Here is a 14,992-nt window from a genome sequence, read left to right as displayed (position 1 = left end):
TTAACAATCAACCCATCATTAAAGATTTACCTTTCACAGACCTTTTCATTAGTTAGTAGCTAGTTTAACTAGTTCTGATGCATTCAGAACCAAATGATAGGAGATGCAGAAGAATAAGAAATGATTTTTAGTTCACCATAATTTCCCACTATATTGTCATTATTAAAAGGCACAGCTCCAATTAACTACAGCTAGGCACATTCTGCTTAACCCACACCAACACAATTGGAGAAGGCATGATTATCTTTTGCTTCTTCTATTACCTACCAGAAGACTAAGCTTTCATGTTGCAAGAAAAGATATTAAAGGTTCATTTATATGCAACATGAATGAAACATATACAAATTGATAGGATCTAGGGTTTACATAAGAAAAAAAACCTTAACATACCAATTAAATTGGCATGATTCTGCTTTTCTGTCTGTTATACATTAAAAATAATAACTATTAAGAAACACCCAGAAGACTCTACTTGCATAAAGCTACAAAGTTGAAGTACAAAGCCAGCAAATAAGTCATAACTGAGATCTCAGACACATTAGCAGGGCTAATCCTACTACAGACAGACATGAGTCCAAAGCATTCTTACTTTATACACAAGTTTCATTACAGAGAAATTGACAGTTCCATCTGTGTCCATATTTCAACTAAAAAAAAAAAAAAAAAAAAAAATCAACATAGCTGCACTATTACAAAATAAAAAGAAATCTCAGAGACGCATGAAATAGCTGTAGAAAAAAAAAAAAAGACAAGTAACTAAATATTAAACCAGACCCATCACGATTTTCAGCTTTGGAATGCAACTTCAAAGAAGCGACATTTCAAGATTTTGGTTTTTTACATTAAAAGACAGTTTTAACTTGTTTAACTTGAACTTAGTCTTAATTCTTATATAGTATAAAATATCAGATAAATAACAGTTTGTAAGCACTCACTCAAACGCATTTCTGATTTTTTCGGTTGAAAGGCCGGTTTTTCAGATCACAAGCCTTCTCAGACTGAGGTTGATCAGTTTCCTAAACAGAGTACTTATAAATACAGTTTAGTCGGAAGGGGCCATCAAAAAATTGAGACCAACTGCTTGACCAGTTTAGTGCTAACCAGAAGTTAAAGCACATTTGTGAAGGCATTGCCCAAATGCCTCTTGAATACTGAGGGGCATGTGGTACCAGCCACCCCTCCAAGAAGCTAGTTCTACTGTTTAACCAACCCACACAAGCAAAGGACTTTTCTTTACAACCAGCCAAACCTTTTTCGCTTATTTAAACATGAAGGCACTTGAATAAGCTATAACTCTTCAGAGAAGTAAACGGGCTGCTACTTATGCAGCAAATATCCCATGCTCTGGTCCCAGGAACACTTGATCTCTCTCAGAGGCAGAATTCCAGTTGCTGCTTTTTGGTCTGAGAAATATACAACAGGAACACATCAAGTGCAACAAAAAAAATAATCCATCCTAAATAGAATCCAGATTTACCTCCAAGTTAATTTTGATGCAATCTAGTTAAAATCAACATTACCAGACTAAAAGTTGTCAACCCTCTCTGCAGAGAACAACCTCAAAAATACAAAAATAAATTTACAAACCCACAACTATTTGTAAGAATACCTACAGAACCCTAACCAAATCCAAAAAAAGGTTCTAAAATACAGCATTCTGCCTCATTGGCAAAGCAGATAAAAAGCCCAGCAGCAACAAGTGAAAAGAATATTTGGTAATTCATTTCTCACTTGGAATCCACTCCAGACAATGGTTCTGAGATTCAAAACCTTCTATTACATTTAAAGGACAAACCTAATTTTTAGGTCTGGACTACTATGTACGTCCTAGGCTGACATGCTGTCACAAATACTTGAGTTCAAAATCATTCTCACAGGAAAGAGTACAAAGACAGTATCAAGCATTCATTCAGTGAGTATACTCGGTAACTTAAATTTGATTTATTCATTAAAGAATAAATCAACAGGAATCAGTGAAATAAAAGCAAAAGATGATGTTCAAGTGAGGAAGACAAGAGGCACACATTGTGAGGACATGCCTTCAACACAGGTCAGAAGCGTAGAAATTTCAGACATTATGCTCATGGTAAAGAGGGAATTTGTCACTGAAATATTAAGCATGTAATTAATGGCTCAACAAACTTAGCAGCTTCTGGAGTAAACCTCAATCCTGCCTTGAGCAAGTCAGAGGCTGCCTCCCAGCCCTGACAGGGCAGGAAACAGCAGTCCTCATCAGGCCACTGTTGCTAACTGCTCTTGCAGGAGGCAGTCTGAGAAGGAACGAGTTCAGAGAGATCCTATCCAGTTCATAGGAAGCTGTCCTTACAAATAAGGGGAAATAAATTAGCACTTGGTTCTCCCTCTCCCTTTTAAAAGGAGCTACATGAGAAACTTCTAGCTGAAGTTCTGAGCTGTAGCATCACAGCTTTTCCATCCCACTTCCTGATGGTAACAGGACTTCAGCTTACAGAGTGACATTGTCAACACAGACCAATAAGTAAAATTAATTACACCCATATCTTCAAGTGTTCGTGTCAGCAAAGCCCATGAGATTTATTTTAGGAATACACATGGCTCCAAAGCAAAAGGGTGTAAGATCACAACGCAGCCTGTCATCTACCCTGCGTTTACTTTTCCCCAAACTGTTGGCAGCATAACAAATTGCAGAATGAAGATGAAGACACCAACAAGCAGGCAGCCCTGCAGTTATTGCCCCCATTTTGCACATGGACTCCAGAGCATCAGAGCTGTAATGGAGCCCATGAAGTCACAGGGACTCTTGTCAGATGCTTGCAATTTTGAACTAGGCTCAAAAGCACCCTAAAGGCTTCTCAACAGCTCAAGGCACCTCCTTAAGAGTAAAGGGAAACAATGAATCTTCATAATTTCAAGAGTAAAAAGAAATCAGGTGCATGTCTAGAAATTTCTGAATTGGTCTGCTAAAGGAGCTTGTTGTTGGGAATTATTTGGACAAGTTGGTTACAACACATCATGTTTGTTCAGCACTCACCTAGAAGGAACAGAACCTTTTTTTTTCTCCTTACACTAACATAGAGCAGTCCCACAGAAGCCTACAATGCTTCCACGACTGCTTTTTCTGGTACATTCAGGAATATACCCTGTTCTGCTAGCTTTATTACTGAGAGGCCATCTGGGATAAAGGGAAGCCTCACACAAAAGGCAAGCACTATACTATAACATCAGCTTCTTAAGCACATACTCCAAGCTCAAAATAAGTGCACTTCAATAAGCTATGATGACAGAAGTGGGATTTCACTGCATTTTTCAGAGCCAAAGCAGGTGGCCACAACACTCTCTGCCACCTCTCCACCAAACGCATCTTCCTCTCACTACGATTACTATTTCTTTACAGCTTACATTTCTTTTTGTGATTTAGTTTTACGCTGTACTTTAATACACTGCATTTTGTTCAATTCAGGAGAAAAAAAAAAAAACAGCAACAATTTTTAAAGACGGGTACAAATCTGACCAATACACGAGGTTATTGGTGTCTTCAAAGCAACCGTTTTCACAAATATCACCACATTTAAAACAGCTGCTTACAAGAAAAGCAACAAACATTCAGCTTCTATCTTAAATCCTTACATAATGTGTCATTAAAATCTTCAAATGCTTGAAGAGATCCTCAGATTGAGTTTCATTTATTCTTTCAATTAACAACTCCCAAACCAAATCACTCCTACTCTTAATAATTAAACTCCTCCATGCGACAAGTAGGCTGAGCAGGATAACAGTTAACTTGACAATGTTATTTGTGACATTTATTTAAATGATGAGAGAAAAAAAATAAAGTTCCATCATTGCAGCATATCTTTCCACTAAATGTTAAAACAACAGACAATTTTGACAAAAGAGCACAGAATGCATTTATCTTCTAATCAAAACATTCATGTTACTTAAATGAGCTTTCTGAAAAGCAATATGCAATAATACTAATGACAGCAGGAAAAGGGGAAGGGGCACAGTGGGAAAGGAGAAAAGACAAGAATGCCCTGCTGTCTTTGAAGAATTTTCAAGCTCTCCACATTAGGCTTTTCTGCCACTGTATTAGAAGTTCAGATAATTTCTTCAATTGTTTTTATCAACTTATACAATACAGATGAAATTTAAAAAAATGAAAATCGTCTGTAAACCCCGGAACTGGAAATACTGTTTCTAAATGTACGTATGAAGTATAATTATTTAATATTATATGTATAAAGTATAATATTAGTAATTAATAACAAGGGGAAGGTGGAAGATGACGTGATTTGCAGTTCTGCTCTGAAAGAGCTGCAATAATTCTTTAAAATCAACTAAATAACCTTCATTTAACAAGAAAGGACACCTTAAACAACCTTAAGATAAATCAACATTCCTTCAATTTGTATACAGCTGATCTTTGTACCAGTTTCCTATCTGTTTTTGCCACTGCTGAGAAGCGTCCATTTATTCTGCCATTTCATTATCTTTGGTAAATAAAGGTTGAGTATGTTTACACATGTAGAAATTTGATGAAAACAGACCTGGGTTTTATTTTCCTGACAAATCACCATCAACTTCTGCTTTCACCATACCACCAAAAAGTAACTGTGAATTTGAATACTTTTTTCTTTCCCCAAACAGCACAATGAAAGCTAGGAACTAACGTCTCGTTACTTAAAGAAGGAATTCTAGCACTTCCAAAACCAAGTCTTAAGGTAGGTTACAAATGTCACTTCCTTACCAGATCAAAAGCTATGAATAAAACAGCAGGGCAGACATGGTTAATTTTCGAAAAGCCTGTTAAGACACAAAAAGCATCTTGCACAATTTAAGAACTTTCTGGCAATAACTATTTATTCAAAGGAAAAGATATGAAAGGAATTCAAATCTAATTTTCCTTTTACAGATACAGAAGCAAATCTTCCAATAATGCTTGTTGAAAAGAGAAGCTATCATACATACAGAGTTCTGAGTACTTATATCATGGATTGTTCTAACAAAAACTAAGTATCAGTATAAACATTTCACTTAGATTGTAGGTTAATTAGCAAACTACAGTACTTCTCTGTGACTAGACAAAAAGACGGATTTGTGACTCCTCCACCTCCTTCACACACTTTCCCCTGCACAAGAGGAGAAGAAGCTGGACCACATGTGTATAAAATGTTCAAAGACAGCTGACATGAAAGAGGAACTCCTGCTAGCCCCAACAAAGCAGTACAACGCCAGGAAATGAAGATGCATCCTAAGCCAGCTAATGACAGTTCTCCCTTTTTTTCTCCTCCCAAACTGATCTATGAACAATATTTCCTATACATACATGAACAATAAAAGAAAAAAAGACAAATGTCTAATATCTCCTCTTAGCAATATAGAAGTGTATCTCACTTTAGCAAACATTATATACAAGAACAAAGATAGAAATTTAATTGTTTCAAGTTCAGATATGTACTATTTAACACCCCTTTTAAAATGTATGATATACTTTTTACTGTAATTACTAACATCTGAAATTAGAATACATTCAAGAAAACAACAAATTCACAAGGTTCAAAAAAGGACATTCATAAGCAGATCTGCAAGAGAAACAAACCTTAACTCAAACAAAGCGACTCAACAGTTGCTGTTTGCCTTTATTACTTTAGAACCCACAGTTATAAAAGAACTTGGACGATGAATTGAGTAATCAAGTGCAAGTCAACAGGATACCAATTAAGCTGATTACACAAACTAAAGGCACATATTCATATACGCTAAATGACTGTTAGCACATAGCATATCTAAGTACATAATGGTTAGCTAACCTTTCAGCTTGTTTTAGGTCTAACTAGTTAATTTCTCAACTGTAACAACTTCCTCCTTTTCTAAGGGTGGGAAGTTAGAAATAGATGTACTTTATGCTTGATCATTTATGTGAGTGCACGCAAAAAATCTGTCAGCTCTAAACAAACAAACAAAAAAAACAAGAATAGTATAGCATTTAAGCTACTTTACAAATTTGGTCAGAAAATCAGATTTAAGGATGACCTGCAACTGCCTAAAAGTATGCTCACATGGTATCTGCAAACTTCTTAGTAACTAAATTCTGTATTAAACCTCATCATCTTGCTCAGAATTGCATACTTATTAACACCTCTGCTATGAATTAATCTCACAGCCTGATCTTCAGCCTTCTGGTGAAAGCTTGCAGTCAGTACTCAATGTACCAATCTGCATTAGGATACAGCTCATGAGTTGAGCATGGGCCGCTACATTTCTCAGTGGAGGACAATGATCTGCAGAATAGAACAACCTCATTGCTGTGGCATCACTCATAACTTAAGTAGTTCCAACTTTTCATGTTGAAAGTGTAGTTCAAACCATAGAAAGAAAATGAGAGCACAAAATCACCTGAAAAGGATTCCCATACTGCTAAATCTTTTTTATTCAAAATTATGTAAAAGACAAACGTTAAGAGATATGGTTCAAAAATTTAAAAATACCTTCTAAGACCCAAACCATTTCACATTTAGGCAATTAGAATTAAGCATCCTAAAATTATTAATTGGAAAACTGCTTTAAGTCATCATTTTCATTTAAAATTATAAACTTATATCCAAGCAAAACCAGAATAATTACACTTATATTTGTTTTCACATGTGATTCATAATTGTATCCGATATCCATGAACCAGTCACACAAGCATGACATTGCTGACATTACTGAATTACTTAAGTCTTTTACACCATCCGATCTAGCACATATATTATTAACTGTTCTAACCAAGGAATCAAATTTAATCCTCTGTGAGCAGCATCTGTAGCATCATCAAATCCCTCACAGTTCCTGTAACAACATGTCAGAATGTATTTATACTTTAAAAGAGCATATCAGAATTGTACAACTGAATCCTAAACTACCAAAATGCAACATTATAATAAAATAGGCCCCTAACATGGAGGCAACTTTTTTTCATTGTAAGGAAACTGTTGGAATTCAAGTATTTGAACATTAAATTTATTAGCCTATGCCATGTTTATACTTTCATAAATCCAAAGATGCTGACTGTAGATTCATTTCCTTTAATTGATAAGGTCATAATTAAACAATTCCTTCCAGCACTGAATTTTGAGCATGCACAAATATCAACTTCTCTAAGTAGTTCCATTAGCCTAGGTGAAGATTTAGTAGTGCACACTGCAAGCTAGTAAAGGACTATTTAATTTCAGAAGCTTACATAAAAAGCTCTGCGGTTAGCACACACATCTAACTCCAGATTGTACAACCACAGTGCATAACTGGCAGTTTTGCTCCTGCTAATACACTGTCTAATATTCTGCTTATGACAAATTCCACCAAGTGATAAACTGGGCTGTTATCCCAGTTCACCTTGATGATTTATTTGATGCAGAAAACATCCAAACAGGCCCCCTCATTTCATTTGTTAAGGTTTTAGAATGTGTGTGGGGGGGAGATGTTCACATCCATGTCAATAGTAAAACATCATTGTGTTGCTGCTTAAACTTAACACATGCAGATATAAGAGTGTCAGAATAAACCACAGATATACATATCTTACGTATGTTTTGGCTGACAAGGTTTTGATAAATGTATTCTTAGGTCTGTAGAAGGACACCATTGGCCAACGCTTATCTCTTAGATGTTAAAGCAGGCATTAAAAAAGAAGCCAGCCCCCATACAGTGAGCCAAACACTACACATGCAAAAAGAAAAAAAAAAAAAAAAAAAAAAAAACCAGGAAACTTGGATCACCCCAAGACATTCAAGCTTCAGAATAAGCTACATACTGTAGTTAAACTGATTGTTAGAAGATGCATTCTAGCAAAAAAAAAAAAAAAAAAAAGTTTTTCCCCTTCAAAAACAGATGCACACCTTCAATATAAATTTGAAGCAGTAGGCTTCAAAGCCATACACAATAGTAATGTGTAAAACTCCCAAATTCTCTAGGTTAGCAATGTGTGTTGGTTCAGACAAAGTGCTACTTCTCCATCAGCTGCTCCCCAACAGCACAAACACATCCAGAAAGCAAAGAGGTAAGGCAACCATTCCACATAAACTCTAAAGAATAAGCCAAAGCACAGTGCTAAAATGATTCCAAACTGTTTGTACCCCCACTTCCCTGCCCCATACTGCTTTCTTCCTTGTACTGACAAAAGCACATTTGTGCAACCATGCTGCAGAAAGGCTCCGGGAACTACTTCAACTGCAAAGGAGAAACCAAAGCAGAAGCAGGCAGCTTCTAAACCTCTCATACAGCTGAACTCAGCCAGAAGCACAGCAGGTGAGCAATAAACAGAAAAACAGAATGAATGTAATGGAACAACAACGCTACACTGCTGAGAGAAACTCTTGTCCCATTACCTTAAACCCCCATTACTGGCATGCACAGGACAAGGCTGTGCCCTAGAACACTTGTTTTGCACATAACAACCATCAAGTTGAGATGAAGTCACACACGTAGTCCCTTGAACAAGCTGATGTGTAGCTACACATAACACAACATGGAACTCTATGTATTCCTTCATTCAAGCTAATTGTTTTGACCACTTTCCAAAGCATAAGAACCACAATATGCAGGAAGGTTTCAAAATGCAAGATCTTAACACACACAATAGGATCTGTCTCAAAGCCAACAAACTGACACCTGTCTACACAGCACCAGGGACTGGAGGCTTTCATTTTAAATTGTTGATACCACAACAAAAGAATTTCCTGAAGAGAAGAAACAGCCAGACAGGTATTTACAGAGAACTCAAAGGAAAGCACAACCAAGTAGGAAGATCTTTAACACTGTGACAACTGAGATTGCAACCACCTGCAAAAGGATACTCATAAAAATTAAGTTTAATGACTTGGTTTCTTCCTCTCTCCCCAGTGCAAGTCAAGTACAAGATCAAATGAAGGACAGTAACCTTTTTCCAGATAATGACTATTCTTCAAGAATACTTCATGACAATTATGCATAAAGCTAACTAAAATTTTAAGTCTTACAATATACTTTAAACACTAATAGTGACATGCATCTGTCAGATTTCAAAGATTGAAGCTTGACAAATGACATACCAAATTTTATTTAAACTCCGCTGGATACATGCTATAAATGCAGCTGGATCTCTCATACACTGAATTACCAACACTTCTGATATTTACTCGCTGCAAAAGGCACAAGGAGAAAAAGTGGGCCAGTGTCAAATTCCAAAGCAAGTGTTTCCAATACATCACTCTTTTCAAACATCAACAAGTACAGGCAATCCATCATTTCTAATTATCAAAACGAAAATAACTTCCAAAAGGTAAGAAAGGCCCTTAATGAAATCAAAAGCCAGTCAGAAACATGAAAGATAAATTCTACTTCAGTACGTTCAGTTAAGATTCTATTTCCCTAGAAGTGAATTTCAATCACACAAGGCCTTCTATTTCCCACAGAAAAAGTATCACAAATAGAATATATAGAACCTTTTTACAGAGTTGTTTTAAGAAGGGCTGGAAAGTTTTCATACTGGGAGGAGACAAGAAAACCCACACAGGTATTCAGAAATTCTCTGCCATGCAGATGAACTCAAAGTCTTAGAAATGCTCCAGACAGACCAAAGAATGGTAATATTTGCATATGCACTGCATGAAAAGTGAACCCAAGTCAGAAAAGAAAAGCTACCCTCTGTTGCTCTGAAGTTCAACATCATAAAGGTAAACTTAGTAAGCTGACTATAGTCTAAGCAGACAGCTATCCTACAGAACTTCCTCATTTCCAATATCTATATTATATCAACGTATCCTAAACTACATGAGTCACCTATTGCCCTGCTACCTGAACAATTACCATTCCGCACCTGTCAAGGAATAAACACATCAGTTATAGGTTAGCATAGGTTAGGGGCTGATCAGCTGGAAAGAAGCTCTGCAGAGGACTTGGGTGTCCTGATGGATAACAGGGTGGCCGTAAGACAGCTGTGCACCCTTGTGGGCAAGAAGGCCAGTGTTATCTTGGGGTATGTTAAAAAGAACATAGCCAGCAGGTCAAGGAAAGTTATCCTCCTCTGCTCTGCCCTGGTGAGGCCACATCTGGAATACTGCGTCCAATTCCAGGCTCCTCAGTTCAAGACAGGGAACTTCTAGAGAAAGCCTAGCAGAGGGCCACAAAAATGCTTAGGGGCCTGGAACATCCCTCTTATGAGGGAAAGTTGAAGACTTGCTGCCGAGAGACTGTTCAGCCTGGAAAAAAGACTACTAAGAGGGCATATTATCAATGCTTATAAATATTGAATAGGCAGCAGTTAAGTGGATGGCACCAGGCTCTTTTCAATGATGCCCAGCAACAGAAAGGGCAATGGGCAAAAACTGGAACGCGTACAAATATGAAAATGAACTTCTTTATCCTGACGGTGATAGAGCACTGGAAAAGGCTGCCCAGAGAGACTGAATATCTCTTCAGAAGTCTCCACAGAACCCTCCTAGATGCTTTTCCATGTAACCTATTATAGGGAACTGCTTTAGCAGGTCCTTTTCCAAACCCTACAACTCTGTGACACTCTATCATATCCAGGTAACCCCTACTTGTTTTGTTTTGGGTCTTGTTTTAATTTGTTTTAAGTAAAATATTGTATTGTTTGTGTATACACGCAAACACACTGGCAGCACGCAGCTGATTTTAACCTTTTTTCAGAGGCTTACTTTGATTCCAGTACCAGCACACATTCTTAAAACTTTTGCATTCCAAATCTTGTGTTTAACATACTTGTTCAATTTCATAAGGCTTAGGAAAACAAAACATTTCAATCTTACATAAATTCAAGGAGACTACTTATTTTCAGAAAGCTGTGCTTGTTCAGCAGTCATGTGAAGAGGAGACTATGGTGATTAACAACAGCCTGCAATCACTTGACAGCAGATGGTAAACCCTATTCCGCAGTGGTAGACATGGGGCAACAGTCAAATACGTGCTAAGAAAGCCAAGTTATACATCAAGTCAGTCTTTCTTGCCAGGAAGGCATTGCAGTAGTATGGCAAGCTACTGAGAAGATACAGAATCTTCAGGAGATGCCAGAGAGCTATGGATGACCAGCTCTAGTTCTGATGACACACTTGCTTTATAACACAAGACTGAATTCCAGGGGTACCTTTCAACTAGCATCTGCTATCTCCTTGCATGTGGAGACATTTTGTGTAAACAACCTTGCAAAGGCAAAGCTAAAACTGTACTTAAACATGACCAGATCTAGTCCCAAATACATGGGGACCTGTATTTCAAAGTGAGATGTCTGTAGCAGAAGTATACAGTCTTTTGCAATAATTAAAAGAGAAGAAAGTTTCTGGCATTGTTCATAGCTCCAAAGGGATTCACTGATATGGTACGTGACATAAGCAGCCTCACCTTCACTTTCACCAACTTACCTGAGATTCCCTAAAGGTGAAAAGAGATCAAGGTTTAATAGCTCTATTAACATTCATACAACAGTTTGTAGGCTAAAAGTTTCAAGAAGGGTTAATTTATTTTGCAGAAGTATAGAGGAAGAAGAGAAAAAAAAAAAAATAGTTGTTTTGAAACTCTTCCACTGTTTCTATGAACAGAGAAGGTAATTTATGAACAAGTGTTACATAAGTTACTGCACTCCAACTGCAATCTCAACCAAAAATAAGATTCAAGACGCTTGCAGCTAACTTACAATCAACAGAAGGGGGAAGGGAAAGGAATTACACAGAAGCATAGCAAAAGTATCTTACAAAAAAAAAAAAACATCATATATATATATATATATATATATATATATATCCAAAAAACAGAATCTGTGACCATTAGACTTGATCCACACTTTTAAACTGGAAAGCTGCAAAAACTGTTGCAAATTAAATGCACTAAAGAGAGAAGCAACCAAAATCAGAACAACTGAAGTAGAATTAAGGAGATCCTCATTAAGTATTAAGATCTGTTTTAAGTATTAAAGCAAACAACACCCTGAAAAGGTACCCTATTTTATTCCCATATGGGTTCGCTCTTGAACAAAAAGAAGTTCCACCTAAACAAGAAAACTACTAATAAGACAGCCCAATTGTAACTACCTGCAGCAGCACCCTATAGAGGAAGCCATTTCAGGGTTTATAAGAATTAATTCCAATCTTTTGTGAACAACACCAGCTGTTCCATGTAACTGTACAAGCTGTCAGCTTGAGTATTACTGAAAGGTGGGCTTTAATGCACTTTAAAACCTTTCCTCTAAGATTTGCCAGGAAGAGTTTACTCGGGGGAAAAAAAAAGAGAAAACATTTAGTATTCAATCAAACAGCAAAGCAATATGTAAAAATCCATGTGAGCATTATTTAAATTTACTAATTTAAACACTTGGAATTTTCATTGTTCTGCTTTTTTGTTTTCTGGGGTTGTTTTTTTTTGTTTGTTTGTTTCTAATCTACAAGCTGGGAGAATACAGAAATCAGTAGGGAATATAAATTAGAGTAAAGTTTAATCTCTGCATTTCATAAAACATTCTTTGTTCATTTTTTTTTTTTTAAACAGTAATTATTTCAAACCACGTTTTAAATAAATCTAAACACTGGACTTCTTTAAATTCCCTTGTTTCATGTGAGATCACATGGGCTATTGGTTTACTTATCCCTTACAAAAGATTTTCTGTTTTAGTAAGACCTGATTAATAGAATTCTTTTAGCTAGACAATTAATTATACCATGATTTTCAAGGTAAAGACATGACTGCAAGACTACTCTACTAAGTCAAAAATTAAGCACCTACTATTTCAAATATATAAAGTAAAAAAAATTACAGCAATTATTAGAAAATATAAACTTAAATGTTAAAAATATAAAATATAAACTTGAATGTTCAGACTAGTGTTCAATCTTTCAGCGATGACAATTCTGCAAATATCAGCAGAGAAGATTAGAAAAATTTAAGTTCAAAGTTCCTTTTACGAACACTTAATTGTGCCTTTCCATAGGAGAGGTCAAGCAAACAGAAGAAATCTTGAGAAGTCAGACCAGTAAGGTGGCAGATGGAAAATCCAACTACAGAACATGCATATTCTCCATACTTTTACTCGATGATCCCCATACTTTTTACACTAAAAGCATGTATCCCGTTTAGTCAAAAAACATGTAATTTCTGCCCATTCTCACATGGAATACTATATATGAGTGAAACACTCCTTACATGAATGCAAGCATACTATTTTCTTACTTGCAAAGCTTTCTACCTGCAGGCTAATTTGAAATGACTCCCTGAAAGGAGACAGCAAAAAGGTGGGGTCTGTTGTTAAAAAAGATCTTTTATATGCTTAAATACTCACTTGAGCTGTTCAAATTGGATGAGCATTTGTTATAATCGTACGCTGTTATGTATACACAAAATCCAGTACATTTGCACCCCATCCCTGGAGGTGTTCAACACCAGGTAGGATGGGGCCCTGGGCAGGCTAATCTGGTGGGTGGCAATCCTACCCATGGCAACAGGATCAGAACTCGATAGTTTTTAAGTTCCCCTCCAAACCAAGCCATTCTGTGATTCTATGAAGACAAATAGCAGTGTATGGAATTGCTAAATCAAAGATAGGCTAAGTAACAAAAAGCCAGCAACTAGGTAGATCTAACGAAGACAAGCAGGATTTTAGCTAGTTTTTCCCACAGAGACATCTTGATATGAGTGCCCTCTTAAGACCTACCTATTTTCTAAAACACTTTTTTTAGCCAATTCCACAGGTATTGCTACATATCATATTAATACATGCCAGCTTCATATATCAAAGACTGAGCACATGCCCACTGACCTACTTAAGAAAACCACCTGCAGTATCACAGACAAACCAGTAAATGAGGAAGAATTTGAGAGTTTTCAACCTTGTCTAAATAAGCTGATGACAATTTGGAAATGACAAGCAAGGGCAAGAGGTTCACGTGAAATTTATTCTTCAGATCGCTGCTAGAGAACAGAATTCATTCAGCTACCCCTAGCATCTCAATCCCAGCTTGCCAGTGTCACCTCAGCTCTGCCTGCACTGCAGTGCCTGCAGCCAGCAGCATTATCCACCCACACCATGCGCAGCTGTGACGAGCCACACCTCGGAGAGGTTTCAAACAGGAACAAGGAAATCAAGCCAAGCGATCAGCCATGTCCTGCTGCCACCTGTGCAGCTGCAAACTGCCTCAAACCCATCATTTCCATCAGCTTCTTCCTTCCTGATTAAAGCTCTGCTGCCGAGCCACCCCCAGATCCGTTGCGTTACCATAAGGCAGAGGGAGAGCAAAATGCAGCACAACCACAGCCTCAGCTATGTCATCGGCTAATTGGGAAGACAATAGAAAACCGATGTTTGAAATGAGTCCTGAGATTGTTTCTACGGGTGCAAACACGTAACTCAGCTCGCACACGCCTCGGGCAGGACTTGCAGAGCAAACAATCGCTTTTAGCACATCACTGAGCCTCTATGGCTACAGTCACCGGTCCGTGGTTTGGCATGCTCAGTTCACAGCCAGGAAAACAGCACCATTTGAACAAGCTACAAAAGTAGCTAGAGCCCCAAACGCTATACTTTGTATCTAGCACAAAAGCAGTTTACAGGATTTTGCACACGCCGCCAGATAGCCGCAGCTACCAACACAAACTATAATGTGTAAGGAGCCAGGAGAAGCACAATGCTTCTTCCCACCATAAACGAGTGTAATACTTAAATACGAGTAGAAAACTGATAGCTTGTTACTTTCTACTTTTAATGCAGCCCCTTCCTAAAATAAATTGGGTTGCTGCATTTCTTGTTTGTGTCACTCCTCCCCTCCAACCCCCAACACACACAGATATCCCCTCCATATTTTGCTCATGTTTTTGTTTTTTCCTTTCCAGGTCTCCTCCATGCTCCCCATTTTTCATGTCATAAGTTTCATAAGTGTCATAAGGCTTACCCTTTTATTCCAGTTTCTAATCAATTTCTATCTGTGAAAGGGGATAATTAGGATTCGCTATCAGCTAGTTTGGATACACTGACAAAGTGAATATTCTTACTGCA

At 37.3% G+C, this 14,992-nt stretch overlaps 1 protein-coding gene across 2 annotated transcripts in view; it reads right to left on the bottom strand.

The window, feature by feature from the left end:
* STIM2 (stromal interaction molecule 2) overlaps nt 1–14,992 on the bottom strand; it is a 63,167-nt gene that overhangs the window by 30,641 nt on the left and 17,534 nt on the right. The window lies entirely within an intron of this gene.

The sequence above is a fragment of the Tympanuchus pallidicinctus genome, unplaced genomic scaffold (genome assembly GCF_026119805.1).
Source record: "Tympanuchus pallidicinctus isolate F22 unplaced genomic scaffold, pur_lepc_1.0 scaffold2, whole genome shotgun sequence".
Taxonomy (NCBI): Eukaryota; Metazoa; Chordata; class Aves; order Galliformes; family Phasianidae; genus Tympanuchus; species Tympanuchus pallidicinctus.
Note: the sequence above shows the minus strand (reverse complement) of the source record. Positions and strands in the feature narration are given on the sequence as shown.